Source organism: Palaemon carinicauda, chromosome 35 (genome assembly GCF_036898095.1).
Source record: "Palaemon carinicauda isolate YSFRI2023 chromosome 35, ASM3689809v2, whole genome shotgun sequence".
Classification (NCBI taxonomy): domain Eukaryota; kingdom Metazoa; phylum Arthropoda; class Malacostraca; order Decapoda; family Palaemonidae; genus Palaemon; species Palaemon carinicauda.
The window spans coordinates 73,855,844-73,871,981 of record NC_090759.1 but is presented as its reverse complement, the minus strand read 5'-3'; the positions used below and the strand labels follow the sequence as shown (position 1 = coordinate 73,871,981).

At 36.6% G+C, this 16,138-nt stretch overlaps 1 long non-coding RNA gene across 1 annotated transcript in view; it reads right to left on the bottom strand.

The window, feature by feature from the left end:
- LOC137627547 (uncharacterized) overlaps positions 1–16,138 on the bottom strand; it is a 51,489-nt gene that overhangs the window by 9,185 nt on the left and 26,166 nt on the right. Inside the window, exon 3 of the long non-coding RNA XR_011041184.1 lies at positions 1,393–1,577. This is a non-coding gene — a long non-coding RNA (uncharacterized lncRNA). The remainder of the gene's footprint in view (positions 1–1,392; positions 1,578–16,138) is intronic.

The following is a 16,138-nucleotide window of genomic DNA, read 5'->3' as shown; positions in this document are numbered from 1 at the left end:
TGATTGTGTTATCTCCCGTGAAGCCGGCCGTAACGGTGTAATTATGATCAAACATGACAAAGGTTCGTGTGTAAAAGGCTTCAGCCGGAGTCCGAGTGCCGGATTTCACCGTAGCACTCCAAAAATCTGCTCCTGTACGTTAACTAGTTCTCACCCAATGAGTATCCATATAGCGGAGCATAACTCAAGGCGGAGCTAAGCATAACTCAAGGCGGAGCTAAGGGTGTCGGTATAAAACGACCCCAATTAATGACTCATACACTAACGTACCTATTAATAGTGTTAGCTATATTAACAGTAACCACATCAATAAAAACGTTTATAATATTAAACGTACTATCATCAACTCTGATACTAAGAGGAGGCCTGAATAACTCGTGATCGTATAAAAACGGAGAACGGGAAATTCACCTCTCTTACACGAGCTAACAAAGAAAACGAGAGAAGGGATAACTCATATCTGTAGAACAGGCAACGAGCAGTCTCTGTTTTCGCTCTCAAGGTTACATAATAAAAAACTAACATCACAATAAAACAAGAAAATTAATAAAATTGATTGCTTTTCTTAGTAATTGTAATAACCAAGAACGAAGAATAACGACAACGTAACAATAAACAAGGATATAGTCTAAATCGAAGCCACTGAGGCGAGTACAAACTAACAGACTAAATCGCTAAACTTTAATTCGCTATTCTTCGTAGGTCCAAATTGGACTTGCAAGCAAATAAATACCATAGTAAAAATTAATGATAACACAAAAAGGCCATAAAACGTAAGTGATATAACCTAGATGACAGAGTACCAGGTGGGCAAAAATAACTAGAATATTTACCGAAGCTTACATAACCCAAAATGGCTGCCGATACCTCGGCAGGACAATCGCTTCCAAAACTAAAAACCACCGTATTGGAAACAGAACAAAAGCCCGGTACTGTCAAAAGCTGCCAAAACAAACTATGGTACTTAACATTGGTAAGGGTGAAGTAGCAACGTCAGTCATGTTGAATTAACGACAATCACTTCGAAAAACACTGGGCAAAACACTTATCAACTTTGCGGGCAAGTCCAAAACAGAAGGATGACCTGGTGAGCGCGAGTGGTAGGTGTCGGTAGGGTAACCCAACTGTATTCTCTAGGGCCTGTCACGGCCCTCCCCCTTTGATGAAGGGATTATCTAAATGGAAGACAGCCTGTGAATAGTGTTTTACAAACGCCCTTGTTAGATATACGACACCAACAAAGTGCTCGCGAGAGGGTTGTAACCTCTGCATTCCATGCTTTTAATTTTCTCTGGTATATTTGGAAGATTTATATCAGAAAAGTGCAAAGAAGGACTTTTTCGCCGGCCGTCACAGGTCGACCCAGAAATATTTTTTTAGATTTCTGCTTACCTTTGCATCTTCTTTAGTGAGTTTTGGTATAATATTTTTCCTTTCAGTGCTTTCCTTCTGATGTAAGAAATCTTTTCTTTTTATTGTATGCAGTAGTAATATTAATTCTTGGTTGTCAGTTTTCTTGAAACTAATATATTCAACAATATGTGTGATTTGATGTATTCAAAACTTGTTCTGGTTCCCTGAAAATAAAATAAAAATTCAGCAAACAAAATATTTCAATTCTTAATTCCTCCTAAACTTATCGCTATGTGCATCATCTTTAATCTTATTTCAAAATTAATTACAACAACCCAGCTGGGCTACTACCTAACTGAATGAAGTTGAAATGATTCAAGTTATATGAAATTGATGCCAACTCAAAGTGAAAATTGATAATTCCACTTTCATTAATTTTTCTCATTATTCAAGTAAATACTGTACCTAGCAAAGCTCGCATATTATGGCTACAACAATAATTTTGTTATACCATCCTGATAATGTTGTTATACCATCATGATTATACAGTAATAATTTACACTACGTAGTAGGTGGTAATTGATTTCAATTTTCACACATTGAATCTGGAAACTAAATTGAGATAATTAAATTCTTTATTCTCATCCATAAAATAGTAATATAGTATTCCCTAAGCAAGGCAATTTTTCAAAGTTATAGTTCTACCTTGAAGATGTAAAACACTCAATGCGGCCATTTCACTCCATTTTAAAAAGTGAATACATATATGATTTATTCTACAATTAAACCATTATGCCAACTAAAGCTATTATTCTTCAATGTAAATTGTTAAGAGTGGTTGTAACCCTCAATGCTAAACTTGACTTTACCCCCTACACAGTAAGATCAGTTGTGAGTTGAATTAAAGTGAACACCCTTTTCTGCATTTTAAATCAAAACTTCAATCATGGAAAATTCCTAATACCATAATTTTTAAATCTTGCATTACAGCAGAAAATGTTTGTAGGTACAATTTACAGATAGTAGCCTCTTAGTCATTATTATAAATTTGTCCAATGGACTGGACTTCAATCTAAACTAAAATTCAAAATTAATTTGTGCCACAAATGTTCTTTAGTACTGAAATCACTACTTCTGGGAGACGGGACAAGGCACAAGGTATTCAGGGTATGGAAACAGATAGCTACATGGGTAAACTTGCTGAAAATAACATTTTATTCCATGACTAACTCAAACTTTAGAGTAAAGCATTATCTGTAATTTTGAAATATTCAAACACAGAAAATTAGTTATCACATCACATTAATTTAAATCAAACTGCAATTTCATAACATTATACAGTATATTATTGAATATTTTGGAAACCTAAAGTCTTAGTAGGAATTATTTCCATGGAAATCTAAAGTTTTAGACCTCTAAGTAATGTGATACATGATGTTTTCTCATCCAAAAAATATGACACTGTACTGAAGAATATTGGTTCTAAATAATTTTACCCACAAATATTTATGGCAAAAGCTCCCACATAGCTGAATTTTCACGTCTGCTTTTTCGTTTAAAAATACTTTAAAGTCACAAAATATTCCACCAAACAAATATAGTTTTTAGGGCACTTAAGATTTGCTCTTTTGGAAGGATCCAAAAGGCAAAGATTGGGACAGGCAAATTTTAAACAGCTTTGATCTTTCAAAACAACTAAAACTAAGATTAGTCACAATTTATATAACCATCTTTACAGCAGAAAGGAAGACATTTGTAGAATAAGGTAAAAAATAATAATTCTAACTGAGATTTCTATACTCTCCTAATGCACCTATTACAGTACCAACCAAGCTAAGACCCTATTTGGTAAAGTAGGATGCTATAAGCTCAAGGACTCCAACAGGGAAAATGGCCCAGTGAGAGATGTAAATAAGGAAATAAATTACATGAAGTAATGAATCATTGGGATAAAACATCTTAAGATCCGTAACGTTAAAATAGATAATCACATGAAAACTGTGAAGAGACACTTCTGCCAGCATGTTCAACATAAAACAGACACATTCGCTGTAAGTTTGAAGATCCAACAATTCAACTGCCCGATCATGAAGGTTATTCCAAAACTTGGTCACAAGGGGAATAAAACTTCTAGAATACCATGTATTATCCAGCAGCATGATGGAGACGGCATGTCTATTAGAATTAACTGCATACCGAGTAATACATGCAGGATGGTACTGTCTGGGAAGATCTGAATGTAAAGGATGATAAAAAGTATAAAAAAATCTTGTGCAACATGCATAAAGAACTGAACGACTGACAGATTCATATCTGCAACTAGAGCAAGAATGCGAAATATAATAGACCAGAAAGACATGACAGGAGAACTATACCTTACACAAAACAGAATGAAAGCAATGAGACTTCTTCAGAATAGTTTGATCACCGAAAATCTTAAGACTTTCTCAATAAGCCAATTATTTTTGTAATTTAAAAAACACTCTCAAAAGTGAATTTGCTATCAAGAATCACACCTAACAATTTTAAAAGAATCTTGTATACAGTATTTTAAGAAACGTTATTACTGCCGAGATCTGGATACTGAGGAGACACTTTTCTCAGTCTATTTACAATCATACTTCGAATTTGTTAGGGTTCAACTTCATGCCCCATAATTTGCACCATGCACTAATTTTAGCTAGATCTCTATTAAGGGATTCAGCAACTCCAGATCTACATTCAGGAGATACAACTGATGCCAAGAATAGCATCATCTGTATCTGCAACAAACCACGTGTATATAATATGAAAAGTAATGGCCCAAGAACACTACCATAAGAACACCAGATATCACATTGCTGTACTTAATATGGTACCCATCAACAATAACTCTTTACTATTATTCAAAATTCCAACAATGATTCCAAGAAAAGACATACCTACTCCCAATTGTTTGAGTTAAAAAACAAGGTCCTCATGATAAACACTGTCAAAGACAGCATTCATATACAAGCTAATCATACAAACTAACTGAGCATAATCAAAGAATTTCTGTACAGCAATAGAGTTTGTAAGAAGGGCATCACATGCTCCAAGGCCTTTACGAAAGCCAATTTGCAAACTTAGGAACAAATAATTATCTTCAACATACCTATATAGATGGTTCGCTAAAAGATGTTCAAATGGACTGGAGCTACCACAAACATTTACTTAATGGAGTAACATTACCCTTCTCCAAAACGTGCTAAAAGAAACTCTTCCTGCTAATTTTAGATAAATTACAAACAACTTCAAGAGTTAAAAAATCAGCAGTGGTTATAAAAAACAATGGAAAAATACCATGTGCATCAAGGTCCATCAAGAGTATTTTAGTTTCACGGGAGCGAAAATCTAAACTAATTACTTTAGCCTTAAGAAAACAGGAATGAGGAAGATAAAAGTTTGTCATTAATTCACTTACTGCCAAATACATCAGCCAAAATGGTTGCCTTTTACTTTGGAAGCTGTTTTTAGACATTTACCCCCACAATTTTAAAGAAGTTTATAGACATCTTTGAGTAAAGTAACGAGATGCACTAGAGCAGTATTTCCCAAACCTTTTTGGTCGCGAGTCTAAATGCAGTCTTAACCTGGAGTAGCATCCCTAATTGCAACAATAAATCCAACCATATACAGTAGATGTATAGGTGTTCTATGAATGGGCCTCTTTTGTTACTATGTATCCAGTAGAATCTTTACCTTGTCAAACTAAAGTAAATCAGTTACATTAATAAAAATAAAATAAAAATGTGATTTATTTAAGTATAATTTTGCAACAACCTCTGGCAATCCTCAGAGATACCCTCACAACTCTAAATTGGGTCAAGACCCTGGGTTGATAACCACTGTACTAAAGGATAATGGCAAGAATCAAAACTGTGACGAGCTACAAGTTCTTTGGTAATTCACTCTGAAAGTCTAAACTATTCCCTAACCTCTTGACATCACCAGTCAGTGTGGAGAAAGGTTAGCATATACAGTACAGTATACTGTATAAACATCAGGAGATTATTGAAATGACAAATTTTATTAAAAATCAGATAATTTCTCTAAACCTCCCCTGATGTTCATATTTTCAATTCCGATATTTTGATGGAAAATATAAACCAGTGAAGGAGACATAGGTCATTTATAGAATTAAAATATATTTCAAATTCTAGACTCGACTGGAACTCTAAATTGTCTCTGAATAATGTAAAATCTTTGTTCTCCAATTACCCATCTATGTAACCCCAACACCATTTAATTAAAATTAAAACTTTTCTAATGGAAATGAATAAATTTGACGAAAAAAATTAACATTACGAATTACGAGCAGCCAGTCTAGGACCAAGAGCCCACCAATCTCAATAAGTAAGCCAGGATTCTTAAAGATAACGTTTTACTAACCCCGACTTGGTATACGCATGAGCTACCGCTAATACTCTTCTGTGAGCTTCAGTGACCAAACTTTCAACTATAAATGACATTGCATTTTTGGGCAGAATGATTTGGAACTAATCCCTTAAAAAAAATAAGGGACACATCTCCTATGGCCAGAGTTTATCAAAATAATACTAGAGGAATCTTACAGGACAAGGAAATTCTTTTCTGAGGAAATGATTTCATTCATTTCAAAAGAGGGAAAGTGAAAAATTGTTTTGAAGGCAAAAGGAGAGAAAATCATATTATGCTCCCCAAACCATATCCTAAAAGATAGTGGTTGTAGTTTATAATGTATTTAGTTAAAGCCAATACCAATAGGAAAAGATGTCTGAGTGAAGATTTTCAAACTTTTCAAAAGTCAAAGCTTTGAAGTAATTTAAAACTACATAAAAATTCAATTCAAATAAAAAACAAACGACAACTGCAGGCCTATCAAAACTAAAATCCCTAAATACATCCACTATACTGCAATACCTGAAACTGATAGATCTAATCCCAGTTGCTTAAAACAGAAGGACTGATCTATATCTCTTAATGACTGAAATTTGAAGTTTTTCATAAAACACTTAAAAAATTTAACAATACAATTTTAACTAGTTCTAGTCATTGATATATACCCGGTAACTAGATTTGCACCTTTCTAAATAAGCATTCCAATGTCATTAATGCAAATTACTGTATTGGTATACTCTTTTAGAATCTATAATAGACAATCTAGAGTGCTCCCAAAACCTTTGGTTTCACAGAATACGGTGGATATTCTCCATGTGGTTTTCTGTAACATGGATGGTTTTGGATATTACACCTTTGAAATTGGTCGTCCGAGTTGATAGGTTTTGTACTGCATCCTTCTTAGACACTCCAACAACAGAAGCTACTGATCATAATCATTACCTTTCTGGCCAGAATGGGCTTTAAGTCATTCTGTAGTTTGCAGAGATTCTGAACATAATTGTCACCTTCAGAATCAGAATCATGGCAAATGGTAGGAATGATAAAAAATCCAGATTTGACCAAGTCTTGCAACAGGTCATATACCCTCTATGTTAAGGGATACAGAACAGATGACCAAATCCCCTTACCTCTTTGCTCGGTAAAGTTGCAAACATGTCTAAGAATCGAGCAACCTCAAAATTTTCAGATTTCTAGATATACTGATTAAGGATTTTTCACTTGGAAGAACTTTACTCCAGTTTAGGTAATCAGCTAAGATGTTTAAATTTCTCAAAATAAACTGAAATTTTTCCAAGTTTACAGCACCTTTACTATCTGGTATACCTTGCACCTCCTTGGTTCCTGATGTAAGTTAGTGGAATAGTATTGAAAACAACGCTTTGGCCTTCCCTACCACCAATGGTTCCTAGTCCGGAAGTTTTGAATATTGCAAGACGCTCTTGGCAACTGATATGCAGACTTGACTCCTGAAAGGTTCATTTCTCTGATACAGTATAAATGATTTATAGTATAGTTGCTCCTCATCATTCCTCAGAAGCATCTGCAAACAGAAAAAATTTGAGATTTTTATATTCAAAGAAACTCCCTGAGCTAACTGCCACCAATCATCCCACCAACTCAACTGTTGAAGTTGGGTTTGCATCACTGGAAATGAGATTGGAACAACATTGCTGATCTAGAAAGTGTAGCCTGAAGTTAAATTAGAAAACCCTTCTCTTTAGACATCCAATTATAACTAATTTCTCTAAGAAAGCCATGTTTCCCATTGCTATTATCATTCCCATATAATCTTACCGAGTTAGAACCAGAAGAAACCTCAGCTTGACCAGATCTCCAACCAATCCAGTAACCCAAGCAACATCTTTAAAACCAGAATCATAATAACTGACTAAGGGGGGAGGGCTCTCTATTATCGCAGAATGTCCATTATATTAAAAATATGTTTCCCGAACCATAAAATGAAGCAGAATCATAACAAATTGTATACAGGACTACTATATAGGCCCAACACCTAGGTGACAGCAAAATGCGCAGCTGAGATTTACGCTTTTATTTTCACCCTTGGAAGACATAAATAAGGAATGTACTGAAAATTAAATAAAACTTACAAAAACAAAGATATCTGAGGGCATGGGCTAAATAAAAACAAAATACTGAGGAAAACAATAATGGTCAATCTTGGAACTATGATATTGTCCTTTTTTTGATAAATGTAAATAGCGTTTATTTGAACTTTGATGTACATATCCGGGTCTGGATGTACTCCCCAAATAAAACAGAAATAGACAACAACAGTTTTGCATGTTGAAAACTTGAATCCATTCATATCAGCCCACTGAATAATTTTGTCAACTGTGAGTTATAGTTTTCTCTCGTCCATTCTCATTCTAGCTCCAGCAAATGATATAGAGAGAGAGAGATCATCTACAAATAGTGTCGAGAGCATATCTTGGGGAACAACACAGGATATCCCATTAATGGCTAATGCAAATAGGGCTACACTCAGCACACTACCCTGGGGAACTCCTCCTTCCTTATATTCTTCTCTGATGAAGTTTCACCTAACTTAAAAAAATCTATGTGAAATATACGGTTGAATCAACAATAGTAGCTCTCCTCTCAATCCCAAAATATGAATGATTTCAACTACAGTACAGTATACCGTATCTCCATGCAGTATCATATGCCTTTTCAAGGTAAAAAAAAGACTGTTACATATGCTGTTTGGAGGAAAAGGCTTCACAAATAGGGAATTCCTGTTGTACCAACACATCACTTGTAGAGTGCATTTTTCTAAAACCACAACGGATAGGTGATGCAATACTTTTCTTCTCCAAGTACCACACCAGTCTTGCATTGACCATCTTCTCCATTATCTTACATAGACAAGATGTCAATGCAATTGGTTGATAGTTTGTTGCCAAAACCTTATCCTTACTAGGTTTTAAAATGCTAAAATTAAGGCTAGTTCCCAAATACTTGGATAATTGTGATCATGCTATATTCTGTTAATAATGCTTAAAATAAATAACTTTGTATTAACAAGTACATGTTTAATCATTGCATATGGATTTCCATTAGGTCCTGGGGCTGTATTATTATAAGCAGCAAGTGCAGAATCAAACAAAAAAGTGGGAAAGTCTCCCTCCTACTGGAATTGTCCGTAGGGAACAGTAATACCATTCTTCAATAAGATCCTCGAGTCCAATTGGCAATTCTAACAATGTCCACTAGAGAGGAACCCTGATGTTTTACCACTTTTATGAAAGGAACTCCTTGTCGACAACACAAGTTGAAGCTGTTGGCTTAAAAGCGGAAACTTGCTTATTCTTAAATGAATAAGAAATAAAACTTTAAAGGATGAGCAAGTTCTGGTATCTACTAAAGCAACTACTTTTCATTTTTTTCTACATTTAAGACAAACCCCAAAACAGGGAAATAAATTAACAAAAGTTTTTGTGCCTCAGAGACTGTCCCCAACATTGAGGCACATATAGAAATCACAAAACACAGAGACTGATATGGCCTAGGAAGCCCCTTTAAAACAGGGTTAGTAAAACAGGTCAGACAACAAAAAATTAAATTAAAATCGTGATGGCCAGCAAGTTTCTCTTCTATAACACTGGAAATAATCCCTGGTATAGAATCTATAAAAGAGTATTTCAGAACACTTCCTACTATAGTACCCCAAAACAGCATTCCTTTAACCCTGGATAGGTACGGTGGGTCGTTTGCGACCCCGAGCGTCAAAAAAAAACAGGTTTTTCTCACGTGACTCACCCCCGTGACTGAATTTGTGGGTGATCGACCTGCAGGAGGTGTCTCCCCTACACGCTCTAGTAGTGTCCAGATGTGCATTGCTGTAGCTGTACTCCTTCCCCGATTTCTGAGACGCGTCGGGGTCGTTCGCGTCCGAGTTTACCCTTCTAGGGTAGTTTGCATAATTATCAAAGTTATTACGTATTATGAAATTGTCGTAGAATGGTGCAACTTGTATAGGTTATCAGTTGTGGAGAGTCTTGGTGGATTGTTTGGCTACCATGTGCATGTTTTTTTTTTTAGTTAAAATGTCGTTCATCACCACGAGGACCATTTTACCGCGAGTGCCCCTTTCTCATTTTTTTTCATTTTTTTGCCAAGTCATTTTTCCGTAAGATATTGCCAAATAGTGTCGTAAAACTTTTGCTTGTTTAGTGTTGGAAAGTGTGTCTAGATGATCTGGCTACCCATGCATGACTTTGTTTTTGTCAGATACGACGTAGTTATTGGTATATTGGGTATTTAACTGCGGTTACCAATTTCTGTTTTTTTTTCAATATTTGTAAAAATTACTACGTAGTAAGGAATTGCCGTATATTATTCATTTTTTTTTCATGTTTATGTGTTAGAAAGTGTGCCTTGATGGTTGGGCTAACACGTGCATGTCTTTTTTTTTATCTGAGATGTCGTATATTAGAATGTCGGGCATTTTACCGCGAGTGTCCCTTTTTCCTTTTTTTTCATTTTTTTGCCAAGTCATTTTTCCGTAAGATATTGCGAAATAGTGTCGTAAAACTTTTGCTTTTTTAGTGTTGGAAAGTGTGTCTAGATGATCTGGCTACCCATGCGTGATTTTGTTTTTGTCAGATACGACGTAGTTATTGGTATATTGGGTATTTAACTGCGGTTGCCAATTTCTGTTTTTTTTCAATATTTGTAAAAATTTACTACGTAGTAAGGAATTGCCGTATATTATTGATTTTTTTTTCATGTTTATGTGTTAGAAAGTGTGCCTTGATGGTTGGGCTAACACGTGCATGTCTTTTTTTTTATCTGAGATGCCGTATATTAGAATGTTGGGCATTTTTCCACGAGTGCCCCTTATTATTTGTTTTGCATTTTTTTGCTTAGTCATGTTACCGTAAGGAATTGGCAAGTAGTGTCGCAAAACTTATATTTTTATAGTGTTGGAAAGTGTTTTTAGATGATCTGGCTACCCATGCCTATTTTTTTTTTAGCCAGATATGGCGTATATATAAGTATGTGTTCGATTTTCCTGTGATTGCCATTTTTTCGTTTTTTCCCATTTCTTTCAAAATTACTACGTACTAAGGAACTATCACAGAGTAATATTTCATTTATATGTTTATTTGTCGGAAAATGTGCCTTGATGGTTTGCCTAGCACGTGGCTGAAATTTTTTTTTTCTGAAATGCCGTATATTAGAATGGCCATTTTTCCACGAGTGCTCCTTTTTATTTGTTTTGCATTTTTTTGCTTAGTCATGTTACCGTAAGGAATTGGCAAGTAGTGTCGCAAAACTTATAATTTTATAGTGTTGGAAAGTGTTTCTAGATGATCTGGCTACCCATGCCTATCTTCTTTTTTTAGCCAGATATGGCGTATACATAGGTATGTGTTCGATTTTCCTGTGATTGCCATTTTTTCGTTTTTTCCAATTTCTTTCAAAATTACTACGTACTAAGGAACTATCACAGAGTAATTATTCATTTAGATGTTTATTTGTCGGAAAATGTGCCTTGATGGTTTGACTAGCACGTGGCTGAATTTTTTTTCTTCTGAAATGCCGTATATTAGAATGTTAGCCATTTTTCCTCGAGTGCCCCTTTTTATTTGTTTTGCATTTTTTTGCTTAGTCATGTTACCGTAAGGAATTGGCAAGTAGTGTCGCAAAACTTATATTTTTATAGTGTTGGAAAGTGTTTCTAGATGATCTGGCTACCCATGCCTATCTTTTTTTTAGCCAGATATGGCGTATATATAGGTATGTGTTCGATTTTCCGGTGATTGCCATTTTTTCGTTTTTTCCCAATTCTTTCAAAATTACTACGTACTAAGGAACTATCACAGAGTAATGATTCCTCTAGATGTTTATTTGTCGGAAAATTTTGTTTACTTTTTTTTTTATTGAATATCATCAAATTTTTTTAGCTAAAATATTGTTTTACATTTTTTTTTTCGATTTTATTTCCCTTCAAAAAAAATTTTTTGGGTCAGAATTTTAATTTTATATTCGTAAAATAATCGACAATTATCCAGCAACCCACCATACAATTTTTATGCATATCCAATAATAATTAGATTAGTAAATAACACCTTGAAATTGACATACCCTTCCTACATTTCAAGTGGCAGATTAGGGAGTCTGAGTCAGTGTGGTTGGCGGCCATTTTGTGGACATATCCGAAGCGTAAGCTGCCCTATCTATATATATTCTTGTTCCCTATAGAATTTGTGATATTTTGGTATATTTTTACCTGCATAAATATCATATTATATATTAAATATATGTATTTTTTTACGGAATTTCTAAGTACTCAAAAAATTACCTTTAGATATGGCCCCTGATATAAATGTAATTTACAAAATAATGAAGATTTTTTTACATATTTCTATTTTAGGATAACATATGTTTATTCCCTAAAAAAATTAGCCACTTCCTATTTCATTTGGGTACCCAAAAAAATTCATGAAATTTGGACAAATTTTTTTGGCCAAAAAAAGTTACCCTTTTTTTCTCATTTCAGATCTTCACCTCCATGGGTCTGACTTCATCCAAAATACATCAAGATGTGTCCTAAACATTCAAGAATCAATTCCTAAAAGGATTTGTGTATATATGTATAAACTTTTTTTTTATGAATTTTTATGTCAGGTCTTTTTTTTTTTCTACTTAATTTTTTAAAATATTTATAATAAATAGTTTTTCTGCAGATGAGTAGTATTTATCTATACAGTTGTTTTAAGCATTCATTGAAGTTTTTTTTGGCCAAAGAAAAAAGGAGGTTACTGCAAAAACTGATTTTTCAAGAATTTTTTTTGGCGTCGGGGTCGTTCGCGTCCGAGTATACCCTTAAAGGGGTGTCCGAGGACCGTACCTATCCAGGGTTAAGAAACCAGCTTGGAAACCTTACATTAAATATTTTCATTTATTAGTAGTCTTTATGGGCTCAAGGCAGGTAATTAGATCAAAATCTAGAACTCTTAGGAATATCTAAGGTTTTCAAGACTTAAAGACTAAAAGAGAATTAGAATTACCAGCCTTTCCCGGCATTTGAGAAAACAATTTATCAACAACAAAACTGGAGAACTGAAGGGTATAAGTAGTCTTAGAAGTAACGATTTCCAAAGACTAGGAAAAAAGTAGAATCAGAACTTACCTATAGCAACATCAAGGTATTTTCCAGCAATAAGATTATGTATGGTTTTAATGGGGGATAGTATTTAAACATTCTTGATCTTCCTCTGCTTTCTTCACCTTCATTTTCCTGTACAGCAGGATGAACCAAGACATTACTTACTGGTTTTCAAGTTAGCTAGAAACTGGTATGAGAGCACATTTGTTATCAAGAGACTCTTTTTGCTTGTAGAAGTACTAGCACCTACATTTACCCCCTGAAGTTAACCCTAGTGGCCAAGTATGTAAGCATACGAAGCGCACTTCTACCCAAAACATAATGCAACAGATGAACTTTAGCCGAAACTCCATCAGCAACATTAAGAGCAAAGGGAATCATGCGATATATGACTCCATCCACATAAGAAATACAAGGATGCCCAAGAGTGCTTTCTTCAACGAATGGAGTGATATTAAGATCTTGACCATCAACTATTATTTTCTGCCTCTCAATCTAATTGCCTAACATAGCTTCATAATTTGTGGTATTGTAAAGGTTTAACAACAGAATGGTATAAAGTGAATAAAGAACTTAACTCTTTAAGAGGGTCTGTAGGTACAGTGAACACTTGAAACCCCTACTGAATGGAGCGCCATTACCGCTAGACCGGACTAATTAATCAGGTTAGGGCTGGCAACCGGGTAGATAGATCAAAATTGCCACCGTTAAATGAAGATTAATGGCCATTTGAAAAATAAAGGAAGCTAAAGAAGTTAAACACTTTTGAAACTCATCACTATCAAAGCTTGCCTTGTCAAGTTCTGTATTAGAGAATGGTGTTAGCTTGTCATTGCCTAGTCTTCACTGGATTTTCCCATGAACTGGAATAAAATGACAAACTTATAACAGAGTTTGTATTTCTCCTAACATACAAACCCGAATTCTTTACTATAGGAGATATTCTAGCACGAGCTGGAAAATACGGCAGAAAACCTTACAAGGTCGTTAACGACCGGGCCGGTAGTTATCCACCTGTTAGGGGTGGGGGACTGCCGGTCGGTAGCTACTGAATACCTTCAATCGGATTCTAGCAAGGACTATTTTTAGGGGGCGGTGACGGAGGGAAGATTTATGTAAAGAATTCGGGTTTGAATACAGTATTAGGAAAAATACAAACTCTGTTATAAGTTTGCCCTTTGTTCCTACACTAGATACAAACCCTCATTCTTTAATATAGGAGACTTAAGTCTTGAGGTCAGGGTGGTCGAGGAGTTCCCTATTCCTAGGGAAGATAGTCCTCAGACTAGACTCTTTTAATGAAAAAATCTCCCATTAACTTTTCTTTGTAGATCCCCATAATCTTAGCACGACTGAAAGTTTGTAATTACCTGGAAACAAATGTTTCAGGATGAGAGGGTCGGGAACATTCAATTCGGACCCTTTCATATTTAGGATTCCCCTGACCTTGAAAAGGGGAACCCTCGTGACTACAAGTATAACTTATACCCTGTGAGAGGAGTCAGATAAGTTTCATACCTTATTTCCATTGGCGAGTCCAGCTGAAACTGGTTACAGACTAGGATACTCAGATGGGAGGAAGAAGGAAGGTGCAGAAGATAGATGGATATCCTTCTAAAAACCTAGTGTAACACAGAATCCCCGACCAATGGTTACTGTCCCCTGAAAGGGCGTAAGATAGCTACAGCACCTGTTGACCTGCCACAATAGGCCCTATAGAAAAGGTGTTTAGAGACCTGTGTCACATCGGTTAAATAGTGAGTGGTGAATGTAGATTGGCGTTTCCATACTCCAGCTCTTAACACTTGGGAGACTGAAAAATTTTTCTTAAACGCCAGTGAGGCAGCCACTCCCCTAACTTGATGGGCTTTGGGTTGAGCTGCCTCTGGGTCTCCGTGAATGGCTCTCGCAATGACTTTCTTGAGCCAGAAAGAGATGGTGTTGCGAGAGATTCTCTTCTTTACCTTGTTGGTACTGAGGAAGAGATGACGGAGGCGTGGTCTGAAAGGTCTGGTGCGCTTCAGGTATTTCCTTAGCGCCCTGACTGGGCACAGTAGCAATTGGTCAGTATCCTGTGTTACCCTATTGAGGCTGGAAAATTGAAATTCTCTAAACCTCTCATCAGCCGATGAAGGATTCTGAGTTTTGGCCACAAAGCCTGGCACGAAATTGAGAGAGACTTCCCTCCATCCTCTAAAATGGGTGACTTCGTAGGATAGACCAAGAAGTTCACCGACCCTCTTTGCCGAGGCCAGAGCTACTAGGAAGACGGTCTTAAGGGTTAGGAAGTAGTCAGAGGTCCTATTCATGGGCTCATAGGGTAGTCCCTTCAAGGAAAGTAAGACCAGGGACACGTCCCAAGGTGGTGGTCTAATCTTAACTGGGGGACAAGATCTTTCAAAACCTCGAATCAACAAGGTGATATCTTCTAAGGTGGAAAGGTCAACCCCTCTCAGTCTACAGATGAGGCTTAAGGCTGAACGATAGCCTTTAATTGCCGAGACTGAGAGGAGTTTTTCCTCCCTGAGGTACACAAGGAAGTCTGCCACTAATGGAAGAGAGGGATCGAGTGGAGACGCGCCTCGCCCTCTACACCAAGCTGCAAACACTCTCCATCTTGCTTGGTAGAGGTTTGTGGAAGATTGGCGCAGGTGCCTCGACATGTGCTCAGCCACCTTCCCTGAAAAGCCTCTGCTTCTGAGGAGTGACTAGAAAGCCTCCAGGCGTGAAGCTTCAGGAAGGGGACTCTCCTGTGGGGGATACCACTGTGTGGCTGCATCAGCAGAAGGGGTTCTGGAGGCAGAAACCTTGGAACCTGAACCAGCAGGGAAAGAAGGTCTGCGTACCACTCTCTGCTTCTGAGGAGTGACTAGAAAGCCTCCAGGCGTGAAGCTTCAGGAAGGGGACTCTCCTGTGGGGGATACCACTGTGTGGCTGCATCAGCAGAAGGGGTTCTGGAGGCAGAAACCTTGGAACCTGAACCAGCAGGGAAAGAAGGTCTGCGTACCACTCTCTGCTTGGCCATGCCGGAGCTATTGGAGTTAGCTTGCAGTTCCAGGACGTCCTGAGTTTGTTGATCACCCTTCTGAGCAGGCAAAAGGGTGGAAAGGCATATGCGTCCAGGTTGTCCCAAGAATGTTGAAGGGCGTCCTGGACCGCTGCCTGATGGTCTGGAACTGAGGACCCGTAGCGGGGAAGTTTCGCATTCAGAGAAGTGGTGAACAGGTCTATTGTGGGGAAACCCCACAA